We start from the raw sequence: 13,904 nt of genomic DNA on the forward strand, positions 1-13,904 counted from the left end.
TACGCCCAGTGTACCATTATCTTGTCGTATCGTTTAAAAAGAATAAAACTACTTATTTTTTAGAATCTCAAATTATTTGATTTTGACTCTGCATAAATCATTATAATTATTGTTGAGAAAATAAAAGAAAGACTCTGGGATGCGACCCACATCCACATTGATATCTTCCCATCCCGTCTGTCGATTTGTCTTGCTTAAAAGATTGTAGGTTTTCGTGTTGGGTTAAAAAAAGTTGTCAGTTGAATTATTCTTAAAAAAATTAAAATTACCAACAATACTTTTTAATATAGCGAAATATTTAGTTTAGTTTGAAAATCTAGTTTTGTTAAATAGATTTTTAGTCGAAAACAATATTTTTAAAAATTTTAGTACCATTTATTAAATTTTTACAAATTGGATGAATGATATTAATTTGAGAGAAGAACCGAATATCAACGTTTACTAATTTGTGTAGATTCTATTTTTTTTAATGAAAAACGGATTGTTGAAAAACTATTTTTTCTGTGAGAAAAAAAATTGAAGACACTATTTTTATTTTTTGAAAAGCTATTTGAGTTGAAAGTAAATGTTTACCAAGTTTTAGTATTAGTTTTTTTTTGGTTTTTATTTTTTGTAAGAAAACTGTCAGTTCGATTTTTCTTAAAATTTTGCTGAATGTTGACCATATCTCAAAGTTTTGAAAGATATTTGAGTCGAAAATCAATTTTTACCAGCTTTTATTAATTGTTTTTTTTTAGGTTTTTATTTTTTTTATATAAAAAAAAAGCTGTCAATTCGAGTTTTCTTAAAACTTTACCAAATGTTAAAAACGTTATCGTTCGTTGCACAAAATTGTTTAATAAATAAAATCATTTTTAATTCGTAAAATTTTTGAGGTGACAACATTTTTTTCTCATTTTTTTTGATTTATACAAAAAAAACTGTTGATTGGATTTTTTCAAAAAATATACTTGATTTGTATCGCGTTACAATATATCATATACAATTTAATTTAAGTCACTAGTTCATGAGATATTTAGGGTTAACCAAAAAGGTTCACCTTTTTTTAAAACTGCTATGGTAAAAAAACCACCCACGCAATTTTCTTGAGAGCCCTTTCTGCATCTTTCTGCCTTATTATCTGTATAATAAAATTTATTTGAAGTCGATATCTCTTCTGATTCTTGAGCTATGGACGACGAAAAAAACGTCGCGAACGTACGGACGTACGCACGCACAGACATCTTTGTAAAAATGTTCAATTTGACAAATCGGACCCATTACAATAACTTCCTATGGGAAGTTAGAAATTGCTATAAAAATGGTTTAAATTTAGTAGTTATAGTTTAATTATTTAATTAAAAATGCTGCTTCTTATCGAGATAATGAGTTACTAGTCTAACTTTCTTACTTAAGGTGGCCAACATGCTTTTTCAGGCAACTCCATCCCCAGCTTAGCGAACTGTTTCCAATTTCTCACGCCACATGAGCCATATGAGTCGTGTTTTTTTCTACTTCGACATCCCTCGGGTTCGGATTTGAAGATCTTCTGGACTGGAGCGTTGATGTCCATTCGCTCTGCATGATCCAGCCATATAGTTGTTGACAGGCTGTACAGCCTGTAAAGTTCGTTGTTCTCCTCCACTTTTCTTACCCGAAGATTTTTTCTCACAAAGCGTCATCCTAAGATGCATTCATCTTTCTTGAGTTATTCTTCGTTTGATTTCAGCGCTGGTGTCGTTGTCTGAATTCATAGCGGTCTCTATAGGTAGACTAAGTCCTTAATTACCTCAAAGTTATAGATGTCATGGTGACGTTTTGTCTTTTTTTGATGACAGCATATACGAGTACATGGGCTTGCCTTATTGACCACTAAACCCATATTCTCCTCTTCCGTCGCAACCTCTGGAAGACCTTTGACGGTTGAATTAAGCACAATTCATTCCAGAACGATGTTCAAGTAGTCGCATGTAATGCATCACTTTGTTTAAAACCTTTTTTGACATCAAACGCAGTGGTGAGATCTTTACCGACCTTGATACGGATAAGTTTGATAAGGACGCCCAAAACCAGACCACTCATCGTGCAAGCTTCCTTCTGACCATATTTTGCAGATGAGGGGGTGCATGCTTCTTATCAAGACATCGCCTGATGCTTTGAATAATTCGGTACCGATGTTGTCATCTCCAGCAGCTTTTTTGGACTTCAATGGCGATAAAGCTATCTTCACTTCGTCGAGGTCGGGAAGGCGGAATTTTTGTTCTCGTTTTTTAAGATTGAGTGGTTCTATTTTTTTAAAGCCTTTTCAAAATATATGTATATGAAGTCGTATTTTTGCTGGTTCATCAGATATGGAAAACGAAAAAACCGCATCCCAAACATGCTTCTCTTTTCAAAATCTCATAGATGCAGTAGCGTCAATAATACAGGGTCCGGGAAAAAAACCTCCCGTATTTTTAGACGTTTATGTTTAAAGTTATTTATAGATAGATGGTAATGTTTAAAACTAAGATTATTTTATTTAATTAAATTCAATACAATTTGTTTGTTAAATTGTTTATTTATTTGTCATTGCCTTTTAAAATATGGGAAATCTTTTTGCCGGACCAATCTTTTTGCCGCACAATTTAGTAACCATAATTTAGTTGAAATTCAAAAGTATTTTGAGCATCGCCTCCAAAACAGCATTAACATTTTAAATTTCTTAATTGATACTCGTACCTAATTTCCTAAACTTTCAATAACATCCATTGCCCTTTCTAAAGGTTAATAAACAAAGCTCGTGATATTATTACATGACCTTGTGTAAATAGTTTATTTTCTGTAAGAAAAATAAATTCAAACAAAAATTTCTATTTACTTTCATCTTTATAGATGTCACGTATCACGTGTAAGAAAAAAACTTGATTTGAGGGTTGGTGTGATTTTGAATACCAGCAATCAAGTAATGAGTAGACAAGCCAGTATAGGTAGGTATATAATCTTTCTTTTTTATATTTAAATCTTTCGCAAAATATTAACAAAAAATACATACATAAGTTTTAGTATATGTATATTTTTATCTCAAACTTCCAATACACCATAATATACATAAGATAAAACGTATCTAGATGAATGATGAACTTTCAACGTTCCAGATAAATACTTCCTCTTGTTTCGAAAAAAATGAGTGTTTCTTTTTTTAAAATCAAATAAATAATCCTCCTTCTTCTGACACGTGTAATCTCATGATATATTCTTTTATTTTAAAATTAATATTTTACTTTTGAAATAAGCTATAATATAAACATATAGGTACATATATAATTTTTAATTTGCTTACAAGAATTTAAAATAGATTTTCTTTTGGTTAAATTAATAAAACATGTGGGTATATATAGAAAGATTATGCGTCACAAGTTCTTGATCTTGAATTATGAAAGATATAAAATTGCAACTGTTTAGATAATTTGTATGATAAGAATTTAAGGGGAAGGAAACAAAAAATAGTAAAACAAATTTATTGAAAAATAAATTTGAGTTAAATTAAATTACATGATACAAACATATAATAAACCATTTTGTACTTTTAATATAAACAGGAATTTCTTAGAAAATACAAATTCCTGAGAATCATCAAATCGAGAGGGTTTTTGTTGATGACATCTGAGGTCATTTCAATTTTTTATGAAGTCATACAACGAATAAAATATCATAAAATTTTGTTTTACTATTATAACTTTCTCCAGACTCCACGATTTATTTATTTAATAATTTGTGGTGTTTGGAATTCATGATTTTCATATTAAATTTTGCATTTCTGTTTATGAATGAAATAGCGCATTTAGAGGTTGATATTGTGGAGTACGTCGATTGACGAAACGAAATTTAATGGAAAAAAATTTCACAAATAATATAAATATTGTGATATTCTGATGAAATTCTTACTATTTACTTGCTTACTTAAAGTGGCGCTACAGTCCGGGGCTGACCTGGGCCTCAACCAACATGCGTCTCCAGCCAGCTCGGTCCCTAGCTAGCTGTCTCCAGTTTCGCGCGCCAAGTTCGTTGAGGTCTTCACCCACCTGACAGGGATGCCAAAACTAGACATTGTTCTGTAGAGCTCTTCCCTATAGATGCTGTCATACGCGGCTTTAAAATCGATAAAGAGATGGTGGGTATCGATTTGAAGTTCCTGGGTTTTTTCCAAGATCTGCCGTAGTGTGAATACTTGGTCGATAGTGGACTTTAATGGTCTGAAGCAACACTGATAAGGACCTATCAGTTTGTTGACGTTCACATAATACGGTAGAGAGGATCTTATACGCAATGTTAATGAGACTGATGCCTCTGTAGTTGGCGCAGTTTAGAGGGCCTCCTTTTTTATGTATTGGGCAAACTTCGCTGAGATTCCACTCATCGGGCATTCTTTCTTGCGAACATATTTTGCAGATGAGTTGGTGCATGCTTCCTACAAAATCATCGCCTGCATGCTTTGAATAGTTCGGCAGCGGTGCCGTCAGCTCCAGCAGCTGTGTTTGACTTAAGTTAAGATATCGCGCGCTTCTCGTGCTCTCTTTTTTTCCATCTAAGAAGCCGGTGTTCCTCTCTCCTCTTTCGCTCGTAGAGCTCGCGAGCAGCTTTGGTCCTTTTGTGCAGCGCCGTTTTTTAGGAATGTTGTTTCGCTGTGTGAGCTTGCTGGCATTCGTCGTTAAACCAGGGTTTTCGCTTTGGTGGCCGTGTGAAACCTAGCACTTCAGTGGCGGCATCTCTGATGGCTGCAAGGCAATGTTGCCACTAGTTTTCAATGCTTAATACAGGCAGCATAGGACTCCTTAAGAGGTTAAGAGAGACTCGATCGGAAAAGGGTATTGCAGTCTCTTGCGATTATAGCTGTCTAACGTCGAATTTTCTCACAGTACTTCCTTGTTTTGGCTTGGATCGGGATATCCGAAGCCGTACCTTGGCTACAACGAGGTAGTGGTCCATCTCAGTGTTGGCCCCTCGAAATGTTCGGATATCCTGGATACTGGAGAAGTGTCGTGCGTCGATCGCAATGTGCTCAATCTGGTTGACGTTTGATCGATCAGGAGACTTCGATGTCCCCTTGGAGATATTGATGTGTGAACTGCGTACTAGCTACCAGAACGTCTCGCCCCGCAGTGAAATCGATCAGCCTGAATCAGTTGTCGGAGGTGGTGTCGTGCGGGCTGTATCTCCCGATTATGCCACAAAGATGTCTTCTCTTCCTAGCTTGGCATTCAAATCCCCTAAGACAATTTTAATGTCATAGCCAGGGCACTGCTCGCATATTTCTTGTCCAAGAGCTCGAAGAATAGGTCTTTGGTGTCTTCATCTTTCTTCTCTGTTTGGGCATGCATATAAGGCTTATGTTGGCGAATTTAGCCTTGATGCGGATTGTCGTGATGCGCTCGTTGACATTGTTTAAACTCAAGACTTTTTGACTGAGTCTAGTTCCAACAACAAATCCACACCCAAATAGACGCTGCCTTTGTTCTCGGTAGCAGTCGCCGTAGTATATATCGCAATCTTTTAGTTTGCATTTGCCTGGTCCATCCCATCACACTTCTTGGATGGCGGTAATATCTGCCTTGCAGCAGTTTAGTGCTTCCGCTAATTGTTCGGGTGCACGTGGTCTGTTAAGGGACCTAACATTCCACGTACAGATCCGAGGTTCGTTGTCCTTATTTCGTTTGCGTGGGTTGTCAACAGTGAATCCATCCGTATCCGAGGCTTGTTGGTGCTTCGCTGCTAAGGTATTTTTACGTGGCCAGGAAGTCACCCCGACAGCACTGGAGGGCCAGATACTAAGTATAACTATAAGGACGGGGAGCCGGATAAATCGCTCCTTTCAGTACCTACCATTCAACTTACGCAATTCAACTTAGTAACAACAGTTCCGCCTACCCAACCTCGACGAAATAAAGAGATATCTGTAACGAAACTGAAGCCCAACAAAGTTGCTGGAGCTAGCGAAATCTCTACTTTACTCTGACTACTTGGTAGGGAGTATGTACCAACTTATCTGCAAAATATGATCGAAAAAAAGTATTCCCGTTGGTTGGAATCTCAGCATAGGTTGCCCAATACAGAAGAAAAGATACCCTATGAATTGCGCTAACGACTGAGGCATCAGTCTGCTGGATCACGCATATAATATCCTTTCAGCCGAATAATGAATAATGTGAACGTCTGAAGCCGTTCGTCAACAACCTGATAGGTCCTTATCAGTGCGGCTTCGGGCCGCCAATTGACCAAATATTGACATTGCGGCAGATCTTGGAAAAAAACCAGGAACTTCAAATCGATACCATCATATTTTTATCAATTTTAAGGACGCGTATCGTAAAAAAAAGACATTTACAGAGCAATGTAAGTTTTTTTTTAGTTTAAAGCATCTATGTCAAACTTATCCGTTTGTGCAGAATGACGGGAGAATGTACGCTGCCCTATCAAGGTCTAAAAAATCTCACCGATGCATTTCATGTCAAAAAATATTTTAGACAAGGCTATGCACTGTCATGCGTTTTCTTCAACATCGTTCTGGAAAGAATTGTGCAAAATTCGAATGTCAATACTAGAGGCATTATCTTCAAAAAGGACCATAGAATTAAGAGGATAGGCCGATGATATTGACAAAATTGGAAGATCAAAGCGGGATGTCAGTGGTGCGTTTTTTGAGCATTCTGATCGGATGGGTTTAGTGGTCTATGAGGCCAAGACCAAGTATATGCTGTTATTAAAATAGGACATTGAACGACGACGTCTTGGGCAAAACATCACTATATACAGCTCTAACTTTGAAGGAGTTGAAGGCTTTGTCTACCTAGGCACAGCTATAAATTTAGACAAAGACACCATTAGCCCTGAAATCAAACGGATACAAATCGCTGCTTCTTTATACTTAGGAGGCAGTTGAGTAGAAAGACACTCATCATCCCGGTTCTCTTTTATGACGCTGAGGATTGGGCGGTAGGTAGGGATGTTTTGAGAGGTGTATACATATATTTGCTATCAAAAACATTACATTACACGCTACTCAGCACATAAATGTACAGAATAGAGAACACAGCACCTTGAGCGTCTAGACTATGTAAGGTGATAACACAAGACATTAATACAAGACAGAAGGACAAAAGAGAAAGAACAACAGACAGAAAGAACAGGTTTCGAGACGGTCGACCATTTTTCTACTAACCACGCTCACTGATGCTTGATTTCGGTGATCGGTGGGAACCGATGCTTTATCAGTGACAAGGACGTTGGTCAGACAAATAGATAGATATTTTAACAGTTGTTACCCGAGAGGTGTATGCCATTAACAATATGGAAAATGATTTCAGCCAAACACTGAAATTGTCCATTTCCCAATTCTTACATTTGCAGCTGTATGTCCTCGATAATACACAAAGATTGACAAATTTTGAATGCTTCATCTTTCAGATTTCACGTAGGTCTAAAGAAAAAACTCTTAAGGTATTTAATTACTATATTTCGGTTGTCAATTGTGATCATCTCTTCGAGAAATATAGTCCAGCCAAATTGTCATAAATGGTTACATTTAAAATTGTGAACGACTTCGATGAGCGGCCCATTCCCCTATTGATGTAATATTTCATGTGGAAACAGTTATACAAAATATACACAAGAAAAGCTCCTTTGAAATGAAAGCAATAAGAAACGTTTTATTGAACTGCTAAAAAAGACTTTACAGAAAACTAATATCTGCGTGCACCAGACAGTTGAAGATGCAGACTTCATGATTGTGTTCACTGATATTTTTGTTGCTCCCAAAGACTCTGTGCGTGTGGTTGGCCAAGACATTGACCTTCTCGTTCTCCTCACTGCATTGGCATCAAAACACAGTAATATTTTTTTCCAAAATTGTGGAAGAGGAGAAACGCCAGACAGTTATTACTCACATCGTTCAATCACAAATTTTCTAATGCACTTTTGTTTATTCATGCTATCAGTGGGTGTGATACCACATCAGCGATGTTTGGCCAGGCTAAAAACAATTGTATTAGTTAATTTTTTAAGCACCCAGAACTTTTGAATAAAGCAGCATCATTCCTCAACAACAGCAGGCAACAACAGAGGAGGTGAAAATGTTCTTGTTGCTTTGTATGGGGGGATCCAGCAACTCAAAACCTCGATGAACTGCGGCACTAAACATTTCTTAAAGCTGCAGCTAAAACTGAATTTAGCCTAGCTTGATTGCCACCAACTGCTGATGCTGGCTCAACTGCATGCCTTTAGAACTTATTTTCCCCAAAAAAGCATAGAAGGATCCTGCACCAGTCCCTCCTTCAATGTATTTCATGCACTTGCAACAAAGGTTGAAGGAATGCAGGGCTCCATTGTTCTATACTATGCAAATTTTGAAGTGGACATTCTTGCGAGAATGTGATGCCAGTCGTTTTAGACAACGAGTCTGAAGAAGGAGACGCTCCAGCACCAATTGAGATGGTTGATAAACAACTAGAGTGTGAAGATATGGAATTGGAAGTAGTTGAATGTTACTCTGTCCGCCATGAGAGCCGAAACAACGAGAAAAATTGTGCGGGCCCTTCAAAACGAATAAAAGTGTAAAATTTTAGTTCAGCAAACACTTTTTACATGAATGTTGCATAATATACAATAATAGAATTTGAACCTTCTTGTGTTTTAATAAATACATTGGTACTATAAGATCTAGCAGAACCAGTTTGGTCTTAAATTTAGCTATTTACCTCTATTACAAATGCTATTACATCAAACATTGGCGTATGATCTACCATTTACTTGCTATTAATGCAAAAATCGACTGAAAATCTGTACTTTTCATATTTTTAAGAAAAATTCTCAAAATTCAAAGAACTCTATCTCGGGAACTATTAGAGCTTGAAATTTCGTTTTCTCCAATTTTAGGTAATTTAATCTTATTTAAAAAGCTATGAACTTTGTTTTTCTCAAACCAATACTTTAGAAGATATTTTGAGAATGCAGGAAAAATTAAAAAAATTGAGAATTTGTTTCAAGATGGCGGTGCGAAAACTTGGATTTTTCAACAACTTACCAACCCAAAAAAATATATCAAAAAATCGAAATAACCCTAGTTATGTAACCATTCGGGTTTTATGATGACAATTTAAAGAAAGAAGAATGAATGAAGTGCCTGCAGAATTTTCACCATTTTTAGAGTTTTCAAAATTTTAGTGCGTTGTATACAGCTTTTCAAATAACGCGTTTTTAAAAATTAGACACATTATTAGAATATAAAGCTTCGATCTTTCAAAAATGTATTCTCATTAACTGTTGCATTTTTTTTTTCATCACTGCGAATTGTTCACAATGTCAATGTTATTAACATTGATACCCCCATAACCCATTAGATATTAAAATACTTCGTATCATTAAAGCGAAGTCATATTAAGAATGGTATCGGTTTTATATTTATGTATGTATGTATCTCTAACTTAATCTGAAAATGCTTTTAAATAATAAAAGAGAACTGGTTTAAAAGTTGGTCGTCGAACTTGAATGTACAAAAAGAGTGATCACTGCACCGATCATCATCATGATCATCATCATCATCATCACAGATCAACAATAACCGGTCGATGAAATGTAGCTTCATTTATGGTGACCATCATTTCATTTTTACTGATGAAAATGTTACTTAACTTACGTTTTTGTTTCCAAAATTTGTATTTTTTGAGAAAAACGTTAACTTTATTTGGTTACAAAAGTAAAAATTCTATTCACTTCGATTACAGAATCTGTCGAGTATTCTTCAAATTCATCCGCAAATGATTCATCGGATTCTATAATTGGATGTTTGTTTTTAAATAATGGTCACCCCTTTTCCATATTCATGCTGCTCTACTTTTGTATATTCTTGAATTCGATAAAACGCATTTCATTTTTATGAGCTTTCACTTAAATGTCAAGTTAATGATAAAAGTAGGCAAATAAATAATGTTTAAGGTAAACAATTTTTATAACACTGCATCAAATATATTATACAAAATAAATATTTAGTTCTTGGAACCAAAACACTTCATCAAGACTTGAAATGGTGATTCTGTCATTGGGTTTCGTCTGGCCTGAAGTTTTATTTGTATAAAGAACATAAGACCAATATTATTGTATGGTGATTCTTTATTTATAGAAAACAGGTTGATTTTAACAAACACGTTTTAACTTGGACTTTAAAGATTCATTTAAACAATAAAAATAATTTAAAAATATGTAAAATTTGAATAAGAAACTTGTCTTTTCTTACCATAGGCTAAACAAATTAAATATGACTCAAATGATTTAAGAGAAAAAAAATTAAAGTTGACTTCAATGATAAATTGTTATGATCTTCTGCAAAAAAATGCCGGCAATTTGTGTTTTTCAAAAACCATAACAAACGACTTCTTTTAAAAAGATGAAATTCACAATTTGTTAAAAGTTTTTTTTACGAGAATTTTATCAAGTTAAAATATTTGTAAGAAATTAAAATTAAAGTGTTTTGTAGAAAAACAGATTTAATTGCAGAGAAGATGATATGCAGAGCAAAATATATCTAATATACAAAAGTTTCATCCTTTAAAAATAAGAATATTAACATTTTTTTGAATCCTTAAGACATTTCAAATTATATTTTTTGTTATAAAACATATTGTTCACTATACAATTGAAAATTAAGATGTTTTCTGTTAAAATATTTGAGATTTACATAAAGTCAACAAATGTTAATACGATTCAATTTTTAAGTAATTTTCCATAATATTTCGGCTATCTGTTTCTTTTTAAGTTCTAAGGTGTCTGTAGTTTGGGGATAAATCGGATAATCGGCAAGTATGTGCCGACAGGAGCGTCTTTAGACTTTTAGGGGCCCTGGGCCCAATAGGATTTGGGGGCCAAACAAAAATAGGTATAATATATATTTTTTTAATTCTTTAGGATAAAAAAATCATTTTGTTTGTGTTTTTGTTTTACATATTTTTAAATATAACAGATATTTTTTTTATACTTTTATAAATTTTTTTAAATTCACCTTCAATATTTGAAATGTGTTCCCAATTTCATTCACTGTACAATTTGTATATTGTTGTAAGATCTTCATTTACATCTTTATTGAATTCTTTCGAATTTCGAGGTGCAAGCATTCTACCTCAAGTTTTTCTGCATTAACATCTCTTGGTTTTTAGAAAACTGTTCGCAAGAATTTTTCAAATCCACTGAAGTCATATCGAAAACAAAAATGCATTAATTTTTTAATAGGAATTGGATCGTATTTTTAATAATTACAAAGTAATGGTGTCAATAATTGGATTTTAGAATTTTTTTTCCAATCAAAATATGTGGCACTCGAACTTCGCTCTATTTTTCGTTGCAAGAAGTCTTCAAATTTAACAAAATTCATGTTCCACATTTCTGTGGAGCATGAGGAACTCCAGTTTTGACATTTTCTTAGACAGGCTTAGCGCTTCGCTTTTTGTGTCTGGAGCTTGCTCTGGATCTCTAGAGATAGATGTCAAGGCTTCATTAATTTGTTTTGAATCATGATAGAGCGCGTTAACTGCATCAGCTCGTGCAGACCGTCTTGTTTCAGCAAGGCTTTTAAGAACTCTATATGAACCTAAAAATACATTCAATTTATTCCAGCGATGGGTTGGATGGTAGCGATGGCAGAAAAAAAGTTGTATATTTTTTGAACCACTTGAAATAAACTTGTTGCCTCCTGCACAGTAACCACCCGCATGAAGACCTAATCTTAGTTAAGAGAATGTGCTGCACAAGGTACAAAGGTAGCAAATTCGCACTCCTCCTTTAATCTGGCTTGCAAACCAGAATATTTTCCCGACATATTAGACGCATTATCAAAGCTTTGTCCTCTACAATCCTCTATTGAAATATCATGATTTTCCAGAAATGTCAAAATTGTGTCAGCCAAATATTCAGACTTATGCTCTTGAATAGGTATACATTTTAAGGACCTTTCGATTTGAACACAATTCTTAAAATACCGAATTGCAAAAGTCAAGTGGTCGATATGAGAAAGGTCGGGTGTACTGTCCACACTTAGGGGAAAATATTTACCTATCTAATTTCACCTACAATTTTCATTAGGACTTGTTTCTCATTATATCAATGAATTAGTTGCATATATTTGCTGATAAATAGGAAGTTTATCAGTTTCCTGAGTTCTCACATTTTTTAAATGATCTGCGATGAATGAATCGCCATTGGATAATTTTGTGTTTGTTTATAGAGTGAGTTGAAAAGTGAACATGTTTGCAAAACTGAAGAGTAGAACCAAAGCAGAGTTTAGAAGTTTAAGATGTTAAAGAGGAGAATTTCAACGGAACGGAGAATAAAATGAAACGTGTTTTTCAGTTACTGTCTACTAACATTATTTCGTTTTCTATATAATTCTTGTAACGATTAATTCATTTTGAGTTGGTGGAATTGGGGGCACTGGGCCCTGACCCACTGGGCCTATGCCTAAAGACGCCACTGTGTACCGAACTGATTGGATCTTTTTACAATACCAACCCGTGTTTTGTTGGAAAATCTACCAATATTATAGTAGGATTTTACACGAATATCAAAAACAATATCCGCAGTATGAATACTACCGATACAAGTTAAATTATAATCTTACTACGGATGGGTTTTTGACATGTATACGATTCTTGAATGGATATTTTGTTATTTAATTCTCAAATGTTGGTACGATTGATATTGCATTTGTATCTCGATGGCTGTGTTCGTTGAGTTGTACATTTTGAATCATGTGTTTTCAATAGGGGGAAAAAAACTAAATCTGTTACTGTTGATTTTATTGATTTAATTTAGTTTTGTTAATGAAAATTGACTAACTGGGCTTATTTTGCAACAGAAAACAATGAAAAAGATAATTAAGTTTTGTTACGTTTCCATCAAAGGCTTACCTCAGGTTAGATTAAATAAATCTTTTTGGTGTTTCCACCGCACAAAAAGATTTAAAATTGATTAAGTTTGACAGCGCTTTCTAAAATGCAAATGGTGTTTCGATGTTTCTTATGAAGTGCAAGTGAGAGTTTGATTGGTGTTAAACAATGAAGAACTGAATCACCATATAAGAGTATGCTACGTACTCCATGTGCAATTTTTTTTTTAATTTGATTAAACCAAACTATATTTTTTGTACACAAACATGCAAATAAACAGACCATAATGCATTATCAATTGACATTTACACCACACTCTTCAACAATACACTGAATAATGCATATTATCCAGTGTATTGGAAGACCGCTGTGGTTCATCTTCTCCCGAAAAAGGGAAAGGTCAACTCCGACCCGACAAATAATGGGTCGATAAGTCTTCTTCCAAACATCAGCAAAGTTTTAGAAAAACCATCAACAGGGTTCTGACTAAGTGCGCTGATTCGAGCAACAACATAATTCCAGATAAACAGTTCGGGTTCAAGGCGGGTCATGACACAATTCATGCTGCATCTAAACTTGTTTCTGATATCCAATGGAATAAATCAAAACAACAATGCACAGGTGCTGTTCTGGTTGATTTGGAAAAGGCCTTTGACACCGTATGGTTAGAGGGTCTTTACCTAAAACTGAGCAGACTTGGCATAAGCAAGCCATTGTTGTATATACTTTATGATATGCTTAACGGTAGAAAGTTTGTTGTCAACAGTGGCAATGTAACTTCTACCACAACATTCTTAATTAAAAGTGGTATTCAACAGGGAGCGGTGAATTCGCCGATTCTCTTCAGCATTTACACCAGCGATCTGATAGGTAGTCTTACAAAGGCAATTGCGGTGCCGACGATCTAATTGTGTACAGAACTGCCCGAAAGGTTGAGGTTATTAGAATTCTCTTGCAGCGTGATTTCGACAAGATTCAGCGATTTTGCAACGACTGGAAACTGAAAATAAATGTCCA

The sequence above is a fragment of the Eupeodes corollae genome, chromosome 1, assembly GCF_945859685.1.
Source record: "Eupeodes corollae chromosome 1, idEupCoro1.1, whole genome shotgun sequence".
Lineage (NCBI taxonomy): Eukaryota > Metazoa > Arthropoda > Insecta > Diptera > Syrphidae > Eupeodes > Eupeodes corollae.